The following is a 20,035-nucleotide window of genomic DNA, read 5'->3' on the forward strand; positions in this document are numbered from 1 at the left end:
AGGGCTGGCCATGTTGCAACTATAAATATTCAACAAAATGGATGTTATTCCTGTTCTGCAACTCCTTATCTCTATGTGGATGAGTGGTCACCAAGCAAGGGAAAATTATCTTTCTAATGATTAGTATACCTACAAGCTAAGCAAAAAGTTTTTAAAGTTTAGGCATGGAGGCAGAGTTTCTGGAAGGGGACTATTCTTCTATACTTCAAGCTACAGGCCACATTCATTTTAATGATTAACACGCATACGTACAGAGTTAGCAAGGCTGGGCAGGAGGCAATTAGCTATAGAGTGGCAAAGTCTAGAACTTAAAGAAATAGATTCAATATGGAGTCAGGTTTGTTCTTCCCTGTTACACACTCAAATTCTTAATATGTGTGGTTAATGAATTTAAAGAAGTCAAAGGAGATTTTTAAAACAGACAAAAATAGTTAGATTTGAAGTTAAGTGACTCTATTTTTAAATCTTACATTTATCAATTGAGGAAAGTATGCCTCCCCTATGTAATTTCTACTCTGATAGTGAGGGCAAGATGAGATGGTAGATATGAAAATATTATTTACAATACAAAAGGGATGGTATTACAAAATTATGGCAAACCTGCAATGAGTCTTTGTCTTTCCTTTGCAAAGCAGAGAAGAAAATCCCTAGAGTCCTGAGAGGAAGGCCCATGTACAAAGGGAGATAAAGTAAATCAAAAAATATTTCAGGCAGAATCAAGCATAGGCTTGAATTTCTAAGTTGAGATTCAGGTTAATAAAGTAGTAATTTCATTCTGGAAGTAAAATGAAGGCTTGTATGGAAGTAATAAATAATCTTGTTTCCTTTATGATCAAAGAAACAGAATGAAAGAACTTTATGGTGAATGTGGGGTAGACATAAGGCAATGGGTGAAACTTGTCGGAAACCAGAGAAAACTCAGTTCTTATCTCTAAAATGAAACTTAATTGCAAGAATTAGTTTTCTAGGGCTGCCATAAGGAAGTGCCACAAACTAAGTGGCTTAGAGCTATGAAAATGGATGGTTTTACAGTTTTGGAGGCTAGAAGTCTGAACTCACAGAGTCACCATGGCCATACTCCCTCTGAAACCTGTAGGGAAGGATCCTTCCTTGCCTTTGCTAAACCCAAACATCCCCTGCCTTGTGGCAGCTCAACTCCAAGCTGTGTCTCCATTTACAGGACATCCTTTACAAAGCCAACTTTTTATGAGGACATCAGTCATATTGGATTAGGGGTCCATCTCGCTCTAGTTATGACCTCATCTTAACTAATTACATTGGCAGAGATCCTATTTTCAAATAAAGTCACATACTGAGGTCCTGCAAGGAAGGATTTCAGTATATCTTTTGGGGAGAATATAACTCAGCCTGTAACATCCTGCAACCTTGTACAAATCATTTCTTAAGAATCCTATACCATCTAAACTGCTTCATCCTGACTGGGCCAAAGAAATAGTGGTTGAGACAAATTGATCTGAATCTCCCAGTCTTTTCTGCCCTAGCCCTAACTAGGCTATTTGAGAAAGGCAGCAAGACTGACTTTGAGTCCAACTGAAGGCCTGGTCAAGCTCCCCAGAACCCTGATTTGTGACTCAGGCCTCTGAGGTCTTGCTTAATAATTGCACTGCATCATTTTAAATAAAAACATGTAATTCATATATCAAAAAAAAATTTCAAAAATTACCCCAACATACTACCCCTGATTTTATCTAAAAGGTCAAGAATCAATACCTAAATAGATGGATTTTGAGTGATGAAGGCAGTTCAATCTTCCAGAAACATAACATTTATGGAGGGAAGGATACACCTGCAAATTTTAACTAATGTCAAATCAGGAAGGGTGAGTGCTCCATGGGAGAATTTAAAATTGAAAGTGTAAGAATTAGGGAGGAATCAAATTATTTTTAATATAAGAGTGATGTCAACAAAACAGACCTTTAGAAAAGTCATAGAATAAAAGCTGGGTGTAGAAGAAGAGAGACTGGAAAAGATCTGGGAAGTGTGAGGAGGAGAAACCTTCCTCCCACCCCTCTTGAATGATTGTGGCTGGACTAAAAAAAAGCGACCCAAGACAGATTGACAGCAGGAGAAGAAACAGTTTAATTTGTATGCAAGGAGGTCTTATAGAAATGTGTTCTCAGAAGTGGTCAAAGCAGGCAGCTTTTATACTTTTCAGACAAAGACAATAAACTTGTGAGGAACTGACAGGACAAAGAAACTTGGGCTTGGGTGCTTAATCAGTGAAAAATCTAAAGAGCTTGGGCTTGGGGTAGTAAATTAAGGAAGTGACAAATTTGGTTTATACAGATTCTCTGCTCTTGCATCAGTCATTTCTTTCTTTTTTAAAAAGAAATATTCATTTACTTGGCTGCGTTGGGTCTTAGTTGCGGCATGCGGGATCTTTCGTTGTTCTGAGTGGGATCTCTAGTTTTGGCATCTAGGCTTAGTTGCCCCACAGCATGTGGGATCTTAGTTCCCAGGCCAGGGGTACAACCCAAGTCCTCTGCATTAGAAAGCAGATTCTTAGCCACTGGACCATGTCTGCCTCCTTTCCTCCTGCTCAGTGTGTTCTGTACCTTCTATTCTCAAAGGCCAGGACCCAAGCGTGCTCAAAAAGCTTATGAGGAATATTGGAATAGGAACCTGGGCAGTTGGGATTTTAGACCATTTGACTTACTGATAAGGTCTCTTCTGAAGTGTCTCCTCACCACTCAGGGGTGCTGCTGCTGCTAACTGCTGCTGCTAAGTCGCTTCAGTCCGTGTCCGACTCTGTGCGACCCCAAAGATGGCAGCCCACCAAGCTCCCCCCTCCCTGGGATTCTCCAGGCAAGAACACTGGAATGGGTTGCCATTTCCTTCTCCAATGCAGGAAGTGAAAAGTGAAAGTGAAGTCGCTCAGTCGTGTCCGACTCTCAGCGACCCCATGGACTGCAGCCCACCAGGCTCCTGCGTCCATGGGATTTTCCAGGCAAAAGTACTGGAGTGGGGTGCCATTGCCTTCTCCACTCAGGGGCTAGTTATTGCAAAAAGAGCAAATGTAAATCACCTCAGACAGTGAAGTTTAGTTGCAACAACTGATCATCCATGTGGAGCCAGAGCGAGGACTCCATGGCAAGAGTCAAGAGTTTGCTTTCATTTCACCATTACTAACCTATGATTTGAGATGTCACTCTCTCTGTGAAGCTTCCTTTTTCTGATGCAAAAAGATAAACATATGGATGAAAAATAGTTGCTTAAATGTTACAGGCCCTTGGGTTGAGTTCTTTACAGTTAGAATCACATTCCATTCTCAAAGCAGCCCTAGGAGGTAAACACTGTTACTACCCTGATTTACAAATGAGAAACCTAAGGTACAGAGACATTAACTTTTTCTTAGATAAGGAGCTAGTCAATACCCTTATCATCGGTATATATCATAGTCTAAGGTTTAGCACTTTTAAAAACAAGAATAGTGAGAGGACCAAGGAGCTCATGAATGTGTGTAGGCCTGTGTCAAGAGGAGGACACTTTCGCATGGCTGCAAATGCCTGAGGACCTGCTTGGCTGGATCGGATATCAGTGAGCAGGCCACAGATTATAAGGTCTTAGAGAAGAAATTTGAGATAACAGAAAGCTTATCTTCCAACAGAGTTCATGAGAATTCAACCCCATCCAGACTTCAGTTCAGGAGCAGAGAAAGCCTTTTGTGTGAACCTGGAAGAGGCAGGGCAGATGGAAGGGACTGGATGTAAAAGGGCTTAGAACTGAAGAGGAAGAAGGTATCACTTCAATAAACAAGGGAGTTCAGTAAAGCTGGGCTGTCAGAGAAAAGCTGGAGGGGAGCCAGATGGGAGTGAGGATGGTGGGAGAAATAACTCTGACTCTTCACCAATTCAAATATTAATGCTTTCCAACAAATTTAAGATTGTTACCTTATTAGGACCTTACTAGAAATGGTTTTATGGAGTAAGTGAGGGTAGAGATGATTATTTATAACAAATGAAGCTTAGTCAAGCCCAAGGCAACCAAGGAGGATTCCCCTGCTTACATGCTTAGTCTTGTCTGATTCTTTGCGACCCCATTGGACTGTAGCCTGCCAGACTCCTCTGTCAATGGAATTTTCCCACCAAGAATACTGGAGTGGGTTGCCATTTCCTTCTCCAGGGAAGTTCCTTATCTCATATTTTAGAGCTTTCTCCTAGACAATTTGCCCTGTGAATGTGTACCCATCATTTGTGTTTACTCCTGCACTAACAAGCCCTTCTCCAGGGCACAGGTTTCAAGAGTATCTGAGACACTCAGGCCCACACAGCTAGACTTCATAGTCAGAATAATACAGTGTGCTGTGGACTAAGTGAGGAAAGTTTGAGGGGACAGGACCGAGGATTATTAGTCATGTGGGACCAATGCTTTCAAACTTTAGTTTGCATATAAAATTACAATGAGAATCTTGATTTAAAAGCAGATTCTGATTCAGTGGTGGTGACTTTACTTCCTGGTGCAGAGCTGGCACCTGGGAACTACCAGGCACTTAGAGAAGGTAGAGACAGTATTTAAAGTTCCAAAGGGGAAAGCCCTCCACCTTCACCTGCCAGGATACGGGTGCCAGAACCACCGGTGGGTGGCCTGTCAGGGGGAGGACTGGGTGCACTGAGCCTTCAGGCTTGTGGTCTGGGCGGGACAGTGATGGGGGAGGTGGATGTTGGGGAAGGGAAGAAGAGGAAGGGGGAGGGATCGCAGGGTAGAGGGAGGTTTGCCCGTGTGTTAATGCTTCTCTGTGATTGGAGGATGAATCTTCAAACTGGTCCCTGCGGAGCTCAAAAGGGGTTGAGATCCTAGGGATCTGAGAACTTGCCTGGAACTCCTAGTTTGAGCCATGATCCTGCAGCTCTGGGCCTCATAGTCTTTTCCCACTGTTCCTGGTCGGCTTAGCTGCAGCTGACTCCGAAGCAGCAACAGATGAAGGTAAGTGTCCTGCAGGGAACCGAGGTGGATTCCAGCACTGATAGCGAACTAGGCTGCCAAGGAAGCCAGGAGTTCTCCCTTCTTCTCTCCTAGGAAGGATGAGATTCGTCTCCCCAGCCTTTCCTAACTGACGTCTGCCATTGCCACTGCTGTTCTCTGAGGCAGAGGCTCTCCTAAACTGCCTGTCTTTACGTGGATCATCTCCCCTTAGCCTGGTGGGTCACTGGGCAGAAAGTGGAAAAGTGGATGAAGGACGAAGGCTGCTCTCCCTGCGTTCTGCTTTGCCACTTGCCCCTGGTGGCCGCTGGATAACCCAGAACCCATCCCCTCCACCCTGGTCTGGAACACTGGGGAATCTTGCAGGTCCGGGAAGCAGGGATGTGAAGTAGTAACTGGATTGAGAAGGAGGCTGAACTGGCAGCTCTTGGAGAAACTGAAACTCTTGGGCAGGTGGAAAAGAAGCTGGTGCTGAAATGTGCCCTAAGGAGTTTCCAGAGTCAGGAAAGAGGGGCCCTTTTTTCTTTTAGGGAATAATAAAGGCAAAAGGCAAGGAGAGTTGCTTGCTGATTTTAATTTCAGGGGAAGTGATGTGGCAAGAGCTCAGATCAGAGTAAGATCTTTGCTTTTTAAGTCTTGGTACTGCTTCCAAATCACCCAATGCTTCTCCCCTCACCCCAGGAAAAATGTCCACAATTGCTGCCAGTAGCACCCTTTAAGGGTGTGTATATGAGTCCTTAGGATGCTAAGTGGCAGCTGAAGTAAATGACTTGAGGTAACAAGTTTTAAGTTTAAAAATTGGGCATATTCATTCAAAAACACAGCTTCACTGTGATGTTAGCCAGTTTAGACATCTTTTATTGACCCCTTTCTTTCCTCTCTAAAAGTTGGAGAAAACCTATCTTGTAGTGCAGTGATCACCTAGAAAGTTTGTTAAAGCACAGGTTACTGGGTCACACCTCCAAAGCTTCTGATCCAGTAGGTTTTAGTAGAGTCCAAATTTGCTTTTCTAATTTGTTCTCAGATGATACTGGTGCAGGTCCTCAAACCACACTTCAAGTGCTCTATTATTGGGTTCATGTGAAGTGTAAAATGGTGTATATAACATGAATCTACTATAAATGTAATATCAAGACTGGTAGCTGTAGTAAGATCATCTCTCTTCTCTGATATTAAAAAAAAAAAACAAGCATCTACTGAGGGCCATCCACGTCTATGTCAGCAGCTGCTGCCTGATTGGGTGTGGAATTTCTGCCATAGAATATTATCTTGTGAGTAAAAGGCTGTGTTTTAGGGTATCCTGATCTCTTCAAACAGACCTAAGCAAATTGGAGCAGAACTGAAAGCCAAGAAGGAAAGATCAGCCTCTTCCAAGCTGCAGTATTCTTGGAATTCTACATGCCAGTTCACAAGGTGGCATCCATACATGATAAAGACAGCCAGAAGTTGTTGAGGCATTTTAGCTTTTTGTTCCAGATCCTGTCGGCTTTTTTCCCTTGCCATCCTTGTAGGTAGGAAGTCTATTCCCTTTGCTTCCTATTTTACACAGAGATAAGAAAGGGCACTGAGGATGAATTTTGTAGGTACCAATAAGCCCCTACTGGCAAAGCTTTGGAAAATGCCTCTGGGATCTAGAGGAGGAACAAGTTATTTGCTGAGCTCTGGGGAAGGAAACTACAATGTGAGAACATATAGATGAGACATTTATATAAAACATATTTCTGTTGTGAGAAACTCTGCCAAAATCTGTTAAAAATATTTGCAAAGAGATATGATGACTGGAATAGGGTGTTAGGATATGGAAGAGAGTGCAGGTAAACTGTAAATCATCAATCAGAGGATGGCAGTAAATTGTATTAAGATTCCAGGAATGGAAAGATGATTATAAAGTGCTTGTCCCACCATTGCAAAAAAGATTTTAAATTAGAAGGTATAAATTCTAGTTGTAGCATTGTTTAGTCGCTAAGTCGTGTCTGACTCTGTGACCTCATGGACTATAGCCCACCAGGCTCCTCTGTCCATGGGACTTCCGAGGCAAGAATATTGGAGTGGGTTGCCATTTTTTTCTCCAGAGGATCTTGCCAATCTTGGGATCGAACCCGAGTCTCCTGCTTGGCAGGCGGATTCTTTTCCACTGAACCACCTGTAAAGTCCCAGTTGTGGCATTAGCTGTAACTAAAAATATTACTTGGAATATTCTCTTCGGTTCTTAGAGTTTCAAAAAGTCCACAGATGTTAGAGATTATCATTTGCTTTATCATCACATCACTGTGGTTATTTTCGTTATATTTCAGGTGGATTGCTATAAGGGGGTGACAGGCACCATCTATGAGTATGGAGCCCTCACCCTCAATGGTGAGGAGTATATCCAGTTCAAGCAGTATGTGGGCAAGCATGTCCTGTTTGTCAATGTGGCCACCTATTGAGGCTTGACAGCTCAGTATCCAGGTAAGAACTCATGTTTCAACTCTCTTGGAACTAGCTTTGTCAGATGGCCATAGTCTAATTCCAGAAAGTGAGAGTCAAGTCGCTCGGTTGTGTCTCTTTGCGATCCCATGGACTGTAGCCTACCAGGCTCTTCCATCCATGGGATTTTCCAGGCAAGAATACTGAGTGGGTTGCCATTGCCTTCTCTAGGAGATCTTCCTGACCCAGGGATTAAACCCGGGTCTCCTGCATTGTAGGCAGACCCTCTACCGTCTGAGCCACCAGGGAAGTCCTAACTCCAGAAGGTTTTGCTAATTTGTTATTGGGAGGAAACAAGGGGCTGAGGGAAGGTAGGTGATCATGTGACTCTATCCCCTACATCCTGCCACTGCTCTGCTCCTTAGAAATGCTAGGAGAATTATCTCGGGATTTGAGAACTAAGATTCTCCCAAAGATTTAGCAAAGACCACCAGGAATGTATCTGTATTTGAGTTTGTTGCTCAACGTTCTGAGGGAAACCATATACTGTAGGGAACCATGGGGCTTCTCAGTAAGAAGATGTTATTAATAGAAAGGACTTATTTGAGGATCTGAGCTTGTGTTACATGATTTGGGGAAGGGTTCAAGGGATTGAAGCTTGGTTCTGGATTGGATGCTGTCAGGAAATGAGAAAACGGGCACAGTGAAGTGACTGGTATCTTAATAAATCATGTCTACTGAATAGGAGGAATAAAGCAAGGATAAACAGCAATCACTTAGATTGGTAAGAATAGGGTGATACTTGGTCATTTTTGTGATTTGAATAATGTTCATGTTTTGTCCGGTTAAAGGTCTCTTGTATGAAACTGATCTTCCGTGAAACTGTTTATGTTCAGGAGGAGAACAACAAGCCCTAGCTATAAGTCCCAGGCCAGAATCTAGCTTTCAGGGGCTGATTTTATCTTTCTCACTGGTAACTTCTGGTAACAGGAGAGAAGATTGACCTTTGAGCCTCTGGAAAAATACCTTTGGGTTCTGCAGGTACTTCCAAATGGCAGAGAAGAGGAAACGTAGTTACCATCTATGCACTGTTTATTTGGAGTGAGGGCTAAGAGGAGATGCCAGCAGATAGAGCTGAGTTGATTAGGACTGGTGGTGCTGGTCAATGAAGTCAGTAAATCTGAACTGAAGTGGCTGAAGTTGGAAATAATGGCACAAGTCCAGACAGCACTGGGAAGCTTCCTGACAGTGGGAAAGAGCTGAAAGTTTGTTTTCAAAGGAGTTTGTAGCCTTAGAATCCTAATGAGTCTTTCAGGGAAATGGCAGCATTAATATGTCACTGGAACTGACAAAAAGAATGCTCTGGAGCTAGACTTAGCATTTCTCTGATTCCTCTGTAACTCCCAGGTTAGAGCACCGAAGAGTGCTCCTGGGAGGGTGACTGGAGTGTAACACTGTGTCACCATGGGGCCGATGGGTGGGAGGATGGGGATAGAATGGTCCATTTTGTTTGCCATTCCTTAAAACACTTTTTGATCATCAACTAAGGAAGGCAATGGCATTTAAATCTGACTTCAGAATCAAACGGGACCCACCCCCAAAACACACACCCACACACACACCAATTTAAGCAATCTGTGCTTTTAAAGAAGGCGTCCTATTGGTGATGAAGTGGAGCCACTTATGGAACTTCTGCACAGATAAAGGCAGTTGTTTGGATGTGTTTTCTGGAAATCTGTGTTCTAGCCTTTTGCTCTGTTTCCTCAAACTTCAGATCTTGAATCTTTCCCTTCATGTCCTCAGCTTATTCATGTGATAGACAGATACTGCTTTTACTGCTCAAGATAGAGCTACCCATGCTGTTCACCCTCTGCTTACAGAACTGAATGCACTACAGGAGGAGCTGAAGCCTTTCGGTGTAGTTGTGCTGGGCTTTCCCTGCAATCAATTTGGGAAAACAGAGCCAGCAAAGAACTCGAGATCCTTATGGGGCTCAAGTAAGTGCCTGCTTGGGACCCTGCAAGACCGTGTTAGATTTCCTCCCACATTCCACCTAGAGGCTTCTCATTCTGGAGACTTCTGGGGGTGATTGACAGATTAATTGGTTCAAGAACATCATTTTGATGCCTTGAATTCAGTTATGCCCTGCTGGTAGTGCTCAACAATTCTAACTTTGAGTTGTTAATGATAAGACTACAGGAAATCTAATGAAAAGAAGCGCGTGAAAGGAGAAAGCCTAGGAAATAGAAATGAATCAAGAATTTTAACCTTAAAATATTGCTTTCCAATTTTCTTTTTAAAATATTTTTTACTGGAGTATAGTTGATTTACAATATTGTGTTAATTTCAGATGTATAGGCAAAGTGAATCAGTTATACGTGTACATATATCCACGCTTTTAGATCTTTTCCCCCGCATAGGTCATTAGAGTATGAATAGAGTTCCCTGTGCTATACAGCCGGTCCTTATTACTTTTCTATTTTATTATAGTAGTGTGTATATTGTCAATCCCAATCTCCCAGTTTATCCTTGGTAACCATAACATTGGGGCTTCCCTGGTGGCTCAGATGGTAAAGAATCTATCTACAATGCAGGAGATCTGGGTTTGATCCCTGGGTCAGGAAGATCCCTGGACAAGGGAATGGCAACCTGATTCAGTATACTTGCCTGGAAAATTACATGGACAAAGGAGCCTGATGGGCTAGAGTCCATGGGGCTGCACATTAGTCTGATAGGACTGAGCACACACAACCATAAGAATTCTTTTCCACATCTGTGACTCTATTTCTGTTTTGTAAATAAGTTTATTTGTACCATTTTTAAAAGATACGATATATAAGTGTTAACATAATGATATTTGTCTTTCTCTGTTTGACTTAATTCACTTAAATTCACTGTGGATAATCTCTAGATCCATCCATGTTGCTGTAAATGGCATTTCATTCTTTTTTATGGCTGAGGAATACCCTGCTTCCAATTTTCTTGGAATTCTCTATTGGCTCCTTAAAGGCATATGCATGAAGTCCTGATTCCCAAAGACCACTCTTTCCTCATCTTACCCTGTCTAACGACTCTCTTTCTTTATCTCTAATTTCACGTTTGTGGCCAAATTGTGGTGGCCATTATTATCCACCCTTTTCTTAATTTGAATGGTCTCAGGATTGTTCTGGTTCATTGCAGGTATGTACGTCCAGGTGGTGGCTTTGTTCCCAATTTTCAGCTCTTTGAGAAAGGGGATGTGAATGGAGAAAAAGAACAGAAGGTCTTTACCTTCCTGAAGGTAAGTGAGCATAAACCTGGCAAGAATGGTCAGGTAGGTAACAGTGCCCTGAAAGCATGGGGCTCAAGTCTAGGATTGAGTTTGGACTCCTTGGAAAGAAAATTCTCAGATAAGTTCATGGATGGTGGCAATATTTGTTGTGAAGCTTAAACTTCAAGTAATGGAACATATAAATATTGATTGCTCTAATATAGACTAACTTTTCTTACTGAATGGTAATGATTCATTTATTCAACATTTATCAAATCTTTAGCTCTGTGCAAGAACTGTGCTACACAATGAGTTACAAATGTTAATAGGCATAATTTCTTCCTGAAAGAATTCATTATCTAATCAGGGAGACAAACACAGAAATAGGTAATAAAGAGTGTCACAAGAGTTATTAGAACCACAGAAACCCAGAACAGAAGGACCCCCTTTTTGTAGCTAAAGAAACTGAAGCTTTAGAAGTTGTTATGCGTTACCAAAAAAAAACACACACACACACACAAAAAAACAAAAAACAGAAGATAGTCTTTCTTTGAAGCACTGTGAATCCATATAATCATGGGATTGAGGGAGAAACAGAGAAAGGAAATAAACTTTTCTGTTTGCTATCATACTAACTCTTGGTTGTTGATATGTACTGGTAATGATGTATTGGAACATCTATGGTTCACTAGGAGCATGTCAATTAGTCAATATACTGAGATACATACTGGTGAGTAGATATTCTAGGGGTGGGGATAAGACGAGACCACACAGAAACAGAAAAACATTGTCGATTTCTCTCTCTCCTGCTCCAGAACGCCTGCCCTCCAACCTCTGATCTTTTGGGCTCATCAAGTCAGCTCTTCTGGGAGCTCATTGAAGGTCCATGACATTCGCTGGAACTTTGAGAAGTTTCTAGTGGGGCCTGATGGCGTCCCTGTCATGCGTTGGTACCACCGGGCTTCAGTCGCACAGTTAAATCAGACATGCTGGAAGTACCTGAAGCAGTTCAAAAGCGAATAGGAAGGGCCAGACATCCGTCAGAAGTTGCCTCCCATCTGAAGACACATTTAAGGATCCCATCTTTGCTTCGAGTCCTTTTCCACCCAGCCTCCATATGACCAACCATCCTGTACAGCCCAAATGTGTGTGTGTGTGTGTGTGTGTGTGTGTGTGTGAGAGAGAGAGAGAGAGAGAGACATTAAAGAAAACCTGTCTCCCAACTCTCTGACCTCAAAATACCAATTTTTTCCACTCCATTCCAAAGGAAATCATATTATAGATAGGGACTACCCATGTCCCTAAAAACGCAGTCCCAGAAGTCCTGACATCCATCCTTTCCCAATGCTGAAGGTTTAAGGAAAAGCAGAAACTGGCAGCAAGACTCTCAGCATCTCCTTAATAGCCTCTTCTCTCCTCCAAGACAGGCATGCGTTGTTAAATTCTTCCTCTCCCTAGTTAGTTTTCATTTATCCCCTGACACCCTGAGTTCTCTTGTAGGATCTCTGAAGGCCAGAGTGAGAGCAGAAACTTCATCTCACATGAGCTGAGGGGCATCTCCATGATGGTGGGTCCCAAAGCCCCTGTGGGCAGGACCCAACCAGAACCTTCCTTGGTGCCTGTCCTTAGTGCATTCAGGTCATGGCACCTGGGCAGGGATGTTCCTTTATTCAGAATGATGGGTTTCTCTCCTCACCCTTTAAACTCATCCTTATCACTGTCTCAAATTAAAAGAATTCTGGCAGCAGCTGGTTTCCGTGGTGTTTTTCCAGTCCTATATTATGTGTGGAGTCATACCACTTCTTCCTCTCACTTTATTTCTGCTTCCTTCAGTATCTAGCTCACCTAGCTCTGAAGTATTTTGTTTTTCTCATAGTGCTCTAGACCTTTTGTTGGCTCATCCGAAACACTGGGTGGGACTGGCTGCACAGAGTTGCTGTGACACGAACAGGGGAAGTACAGCCCCCTGTACTTCCTCATTCAGATCCCCTGGGGAGTCCCTTCTTGAATCTTCTCTCTCTCTCAACAACATGCATCCATTTTTGTTTACAAAATTAATTTCTGCTCGCTGTTTAAAAATCTAAAAACATATAAAAGTAGAAGAAAAGCATACCAAACCTCACTTCTAATCAGAGGAGTCAAGAATATACTGGAAGCCCTATCTAGCCCATGCTGTTTTATAATTAAACTTCAATCTTTATATGAAGACAGATTTCAGAATATCAAAAACAGGAAAGAAAAGATTGTATGAAGAGTAAAATCGGTGTTTTTTTCTTTCTCTTTTCACAAATTACTATTAAACACAGCTACTTGCACTTTAAAGGTCTTTTTAAAAACGTACACAAAATATAAGTATCAGTGAGTAATATAAAATATAATTCTGGTTTGTACCTAATAGATGTGATCCCTGACTTAATCTTTATACAGCACATGAAAATTGGCAGACTAAGCCAGAAATGACCAGGGAAGTGATTCTTAAGACTCTAAATATTCATAGATGATAGACACACATGAGAATGGAAAATATTTTCAAAATATTTGGATATTTGTCTTCTTGAATCAAAATCGTGTAAGAAAAAAAAAATGGGTTAAAAAAACAAAGCTAGGGGGGACTTCCCTGTGGTCCCGTGGCTAAGACTCCATGCTCCCAAGATAGGGGGCCTGAGTTCAATCCTTGGTCAGGGACTAGATCCCACGTGCTGCAACTGAAGGGCCCACACGCTTGCCACAAAGATTGAAGATCTTGTGTGTCACAGCTAAGACCCAGTACAGCCAAAAAAAAAAAAAAAAGCTGAGGCTTCCCTAGTGGTTCAGTGGTATAAAGAATCCACTGCCAATGCAGGAGACACAGCTTTGATCCCTGATCCAGGAGGATCTCACATGCCCCCACATGCCACAGAGCGGCTAAGCCAATGCGCCTCAGCTATTAAGCCTGTGCTCTAGAGCCCAGGAGCCCACAACTACCAAAGCCTGGGCACCCTAGAGCCCATGTTCCCCAACCAGAGAAGCCACAGCAATAAGAATCCCAGGTCCCGCAACTAGAGAGTAGTCCCTGCTTGCCACGACTAGAGAAAAACCCTCGAAGCAACAAAGACCCAGCAGAGCCAAAATAAATAAAATTATATATATTAAAAAAAAAAACTGAATGTCCTTGAACATGTCTGAATCTGTGACCCCCATGGACTGTAGCCTACCAGGCTCCTCTGTCCATGGAATTTTCCAGGCAAGAATATTGGAGTGGGTTACCATTTCTTACTCCATGGGAACTTCCTGATCCAGAGATCAAACCCACATCTCTTGCATCTCCTGCATTGTCAGGGGGATTCTTTACCACTGAGCCACAGGGAAGCCTGTCCTTGGTCATAAACCCTGTGACAGGATTTGAGACACCATAACATCTTTTACTGGGCACTGTGTTATTAGGGCAGTGACAGGATTGCAGAACCAGCTACCAGTGGTGTTGAAAAATGTGTGTTTCATTTCTTAGTTATCTTGAAATCTCTGAAGTTCTTGAGAACCCTCAAGGACCTGAACAGTGCTCAGAAGGGTTCCAAATCTGTCACTATTTTCAGATCAGAATACTCAAGGTGCCAGGAAGTGGGTGGAGGATGATGGGATGATACAATGTATAAAATCTTCTCAAGATACTGGTCCAGTCCAAACCAGGAAACTAGTTGGACAAAAGTGGATGCCCCAGGGGAGCAACATCCCCTGTGCACAGTGAAGACCTAAGATGATGAAGGCAGAGAACTGTGGCTTCACCGGAGTCTGTTGCACTTGAGTGGTATAAAGTCTAGGAGGTCTCAATCCTGCCACTGCTCTGGAAAGTCCAGATGTCATATCCCTTATGCCTCCAGTGGCTGGCCCTGAAGAGAAAAAAGAGAAGTTGTTTTGGGGATAGCCAAGACCAGAGAAATGGAAAAAAAAAAAAAAAAATTCCCTTGCACTGGGAGATGAGGGGAGGTGAGGACAGGTGTGAAAGCAGCAGTCCTGATCAGAATATTGCTTCTGATGACGATGATGGTAGTCTTTATAAAAAGAGAAGACCAAGAGATACACTTTCCACTTCTCCCTTCCTCACCAATCCATGTAACAGATCTTAGCCCCAGAGAAAGCCACAGGCAGAAACTTCTGGGAGGGGCAGACTGCCCAGGAGGGTCTCAGGAACTCTGTCTGTTACAGCAGTTAAAACTTGACTGTGACTATCATGGTGATCATCATTTCATTACTGGCACTACTACTGCTGTGGATTTTTATGTTTTTGAACAGAGGTTCGTACAATCTATCATGGAAAGACCTGAGCTAATTGGTTCCAAAACCAGTGTTGTCACAGGAATCTATTACCGGAACACACCATCCAGCAGGCATCTAGAATCAGTAAGGCTCTGCTAACCACAAAACCTTTGAGGAGAGTCCCTGGGGACAGTGTTCTAAAGTCCCAGAGAACCAGGACTCAGACCTTCTCAAAACTGTCCTTTCCCATCTTGTTAAGCAGCCCATCCCTGGAAGTAAGACCCCAATACAGTCTCCCCCATGAGAGATGCTGCAGAAATGTGGTATTTTCCCTGTGGACTGTGTGATTTTTAGGCTTTGAAAGTCCCCATGGTAGTTCTGGAAGCTGGATTCCCCAAACCTGGTAAAGAGTAGCCAAAGTCTCTTCCACAGCACATTGAATCTTTGTGATCTCATGAATACTCCTTGACTTGGTTTCAGGTCCCAGTAGACAGAAGCTGAGACTAGGATTCAGGTACACATAATTTATTGAGAGAGTAGTCTAAGGGAATCAGTGAAGAAAGACAGGGTAGGGGAGAGAAGTAAGGATGCAATTTCTGATGGAGTTCAGTTTCAGATAAATTGCACTATAATTATTTCCACCGTGAAGGAAGACGGATGGACTTTTGTAACTCACGTCCATCAATCATTAGCTATGGGCTCACCCTCCGACCCCAGAGGCATAACCAATGTGAGACGGCCCCCCTAGGTTAAAGGAAATTCTCTGAAGAAGATGGCAGCTGAGGATAATGAGACTTGGCTTTGGAACTGTGACGACCCTGAGAAGAGTCTTAGGTTTGCCGGCAGAGTTTAAGGGGTCAGCGAAAGAAGTTATATTTCTTGTCCGCAACCGGAAAACAGACGAGTTCCCCTCCCCACTCCCAGCCCCCTCATCTCTAACCACCTGGAATTCGAGGCCCGACCTTTTAAAGAACCTGTTGTAAAGATATGGAAAGAAACATCTGTGCGACAGACGCCCTTTTTCGCGGAATACGTTCATGGTCTTAATTTCCAAAGTTCAGGGCTGGGATCCGTGATGCGCATCTTCGCACCCACCCGGGCTCTGCGAGATCCCACCCTAAGGACGGAGTCTGGACCCTCCTCGGGTCTCCCCTCCCTGTCCCGGGCCTCCCTGCCCACGTCACCTCAGTCGTCTCAGCTCCCGCCTGTCCTTGGGGCCCCCAGACCCACCCCAGCTCCCACGGCCCTTCCCCACCCACACGGGGTCTCCTGGGGACGCGCAGTTACGAACCTGTGCGCAGCGCCCCCTAGTCCGGCTTTCTGCTCGTGCCCCCCAGGAGGGGGAGGGGATGCGACCGAGGGTAGAGGGCACCGGGGAGGGGAGGGGCGCACCGAGGGGTGCAGGGACCGGGTTAGAGGGGAGAAGGCGTTACCTTTTCTACGAGCTGATTTTCTAGACAACCTGAGTCCGAGAGAAACAGAGGAGGACAAGAAGTCGGGAGGAACTGAAGTGAACAGTCTTTTTCCGGGTTGGACTTTTTTCAAGCGCTCACCAAATTTCCTGAGGCGGAAGCTGCCGAGGTTCCTGCCGACCCCTATCCCCACTCCCACCTCCACACCCGTCCCAAAAGGCTCCGGGTGGAAAGATGTCACAATAGATTTTGACCGTGCTCTTGAGAATGACAGCGCGGGGTTTGAAGAGAAACTGCACGGGCTGACACCTGTAGCTGAAGGAAGATGGCCCCTGGGTCCAGCCCCTCGGCTCCACCCGAAAGATGCAGGTTCTCCTCCCCACCAGTCTGGCGCCTTCAGGTACCTCAAATGAGTTACTTTATCACATATGGCCCGTTATTTCCTGCAAATCCTTGAAGTTTTTTTTTTTTATTATTACATATATTAAAAAATACATATAATAGTCTTTATCACTTATTTCCTAGCTGCGAGTTTCTGTGACTCTTTTCCTTGGGATAACAGAAATACCCTTGACTAACGCTCCACCTGCCTATTACCGTTTCTGTCCTATTTTTCTGCTTCAACGCGTTCTAGAAAGTGAAGCATCTCCCTGGAGTTGGCATAGTACAGCATAGTTTCGGAAGGCAAAAGATTAACAACTGGATTGTTGTTGTTTAGACGCTAGGTCCTGTCTGACTCTTTTTCGAACCCATGGACTATAGCCCACCAGATTCCTCTGTCCATGGGATTTCCCAGGCAAGAATACGGCGGTGGATTGCCATTTCCCAGGCAAGAATACCGGGCTAGGTTGCCATTTCTTTCTCCAGGTAATCTTCCCGACCCAGGGATGGAATCCCCGTCTGGTGCATTGCCAGGAGGATTCTTACCACTGAGCCAACAACCGGATTGTTGTTGTTCAGTGACTAAGTAGTGCCCAACTCTTTGCGACCCCATGGACTGCAGCTCTCCAGGCTTCCCTGTCCTTCACTATCTCCCGGAGTTTGCTTGAACTCAGGTCCATTGAGTCCATGCGACCATCCAACCATCTCATCCTCTGTCACCTGCTTCTCCTCTTGCCCCTTCTCCAGCATCAGGGTCTTTCCCGATGAGTCAGCTCTTTTCATCAGGTGGCTAAAGTATTGGAGCTTCAGCTTCATTCATCAGTCTTGCAATGAATATTCAAGGTTGATTTCCTTTAGGATTGACTAGTTTGATCTCCTTGCAGTCTAAGAGACTCTTGAGAGTCTCTCCCAGCCACCACAATTCCTAAGTATCAATTCTTCATCGCTCAGCCCTTCTTTATGGTCCAACTCTCACAGCTGTACGTGATTACTGGAAAACCACAGCTTTGACCACAGGGACCTTTGTTAGCAAAGGATTTCTCTGCTTTTTAATATACCTGTAGGTTTGTCATAGCTTTTTCTTCATGGAGCAAGCGTCTTTTAATTTTGTGGCTGCAGTCACCATCCACAGTGATATTGGAGCTCAAGAAAATAAAATCTGTCACTTTTTCCACTTTTCCCCATCTATTTGCCATGAAGTGATGGGACCGGATGCCATAATCTTAGTTTTTTGAATGTTGAGTTTTAAGACAACTATTTCACTCTCCTTTCACTCTCATCAAGAGGCTTTTAGTTCCTCTTTGCTTTCTGCCATGAGTTGGTTATCATCTGTATATCTGAGGATTTATTTTCTTGGGCTCCACAATCACTGTGGACGGTGACTGCAGCCATGAGATTAAAAGACACTTGCTCCTTGGAAGAAAAGCTATGAGAAACCTATACCAAACCTGCTAAAAAGCAGAAGCATCACCTTGCCAATAAAGGTCCCTATAGACAAAGCTATGTTTTTTTCCATAGCTTTTGTTGATATTTCTTGATTACAGCTTGTGAGTCATCCAGCCTGGCATTTGTATGATAATACTCTGCCATATAAGTTTTAAACACGGTGATGATATACAGTCTTAATGTACTCCTTTCCCAATTTTGAACCAGTCCATTGTTCCATGTCCAGTTCTAAACTGTTGCTTCTTATCCTGCATACAGGTTGTCTCAGGAGGCAAGTAAGGTTGGTCTGGTATCCCTATCTCTTGAAGAATTTCTAGTTGGTCTTGATCCACACAAAGGTTCAGTGTAGTCAATGAAACAGAAGTAGATGTTTTGTTTGAAATTCCCTTACTTTTTCTATGATCCAACGGATGTGGCAATATGATCTCTGGTTCCTTTGCCTTTTTAAATCCAGTTTGTACATCTGGAAGTTCTTGGTTCAGAAGTTCCAGAACTTCCTCAGTTTTGGAAGTTCACATACTGCTGAAGCCTAGCTTGAAGATTTTGAGCATTACTTTGTTAGCATCATCTATTACTCACTGGGAGAAGACATCTTGATTCAGTTCAAGTGTACTTGTTCCTAGATTTGAGAAAAAGTTTGGAACAATCAATTAAATGGCCATAAAACAAGAAAAAAGTTGAAACACTCACCCAGTTCCTCTAGTTTGATGGGTAAAGCAATGTATGTTCTCTATAGAGAAGAACATGGGGTTTTGAGGTAATTTCAATTGAAAGAAAAATCATCCAGTGAAACCATTGGCTACATTTTTGTTCCCTTTAGCTTTCTGCCACAGGTATTCTACAAGGTAGAGAATCTGGTGATCAGTTCCTGGTGTTCAGGTCACTGCTCCCAAAGTTTCCTTCCTATTCAAACACGGAGCCATGACAGCAATCAAGAGTTAATCGCCCTATTTTAAGATGTGGTTACTTGTATCTTCTAGCTCACCAGTCTTCAGCAACATTGATGATCACAAATGGCCCTAGATTTTTCTATGAATGAAATCACAGTGACTGTATGGAGTCTTACTCTAGCCAAAATACATGAGATTATCATTTTTATTCAACAAGTGTCTGACTAGTTTGTTTGGGCACTGGTCTCTCAAGTCAAACTTAAGCTCAGGAAGTCCCCAAGGTCTTTGACAGACATCATAACCACTCTTTACCATCCTCAGAGAAAAAGTTGGGGACCTTTTTATGCTGGCCACCTCCTCACTCACACACCCAGTAATTCAACCATCTTGTCTAGAAATAAGTTGTTCAGATTTCTAATTTATCAGTTGACTTGTAAAACAAAATTTTAACTGACCTTCCTAGTTTTACAAATTTCCTCCCTAGTTACTTTGTACTACAATTGCTCTAAATTTGTAATCTTCAAAGCAATAGGTTTCTTCTTTAAGGTTGTAAGGAACCTTCCTTAAATCAACTATATCCCTAGAGTAGAACAGAATAAACCACTGCAAGTCAGTAGATGTTACTCTAGTTTCTAGCTCTTCATACTCTTGTAGAGCCAAGAGCTTCATGTGAGGAGGGCAAATGCATGGACAAGATTCTCCAGAACAGAGCTGGGTTGTACTAGGCTGCTGCTGAGTCACTTCAGTCGTGTCCGACTCTGTGCGGACCCCATAGACGGCAGCCCACCAGGATGCCCCGTCCCTGGGATTCTCCAGGCAAGAACACTGGAGTGGGTTGCCATTTCCTTCTCCAATGCATGAAAGTGAAAAGTGAAAGTGAAGTCGCTCAGTCATGTCCGACCCTCAGCGACCCCATGGGCTGCAGCCTTCCAGGCTCCTCCTTCCATGGGATTTTCCAGGCAAGAGTACTGGGAGTGGGGTGCCATTGTCTTCTCTTGTACTAGGCCAGGGTTCTTGAAAAATAATGCAGATAGCGATTGGCATTAAATATTTTCCGCAAAGTAGTTGACATTGTA

General features: G+C 43.4%; 1 pseudogene; it reads left to right on the forward strand.

Moving 5' to 3' along the window:
* The first annotated feature begins 4,855 nt into the window (after window positions 1-4,855).
* Window positions 4,856-11,620, forward strand: LOC132342074 (glutathione peroxidase 6-like; annotated as a pseudogene).
* The last annotated feature ends 8,415 nt before the right edge of the window (window positions 11,621-20,035 follow it).

This window comes from Bos taurus, chromosome 1 (assembly GCF_002263795.3).
Source record: "Bos taurus isolate L1 Dominette 01449 registration number 42190680 breed Hereford chromosome 1, ARS-UCD2.0, whole genome shotgun sequence".
Classification (NCBI taxonomy): Eukaryota; Metazoa; Chordata; class Mammalia; order Artiodactyla; family Bovidae; genus Bos; species Bos taurus.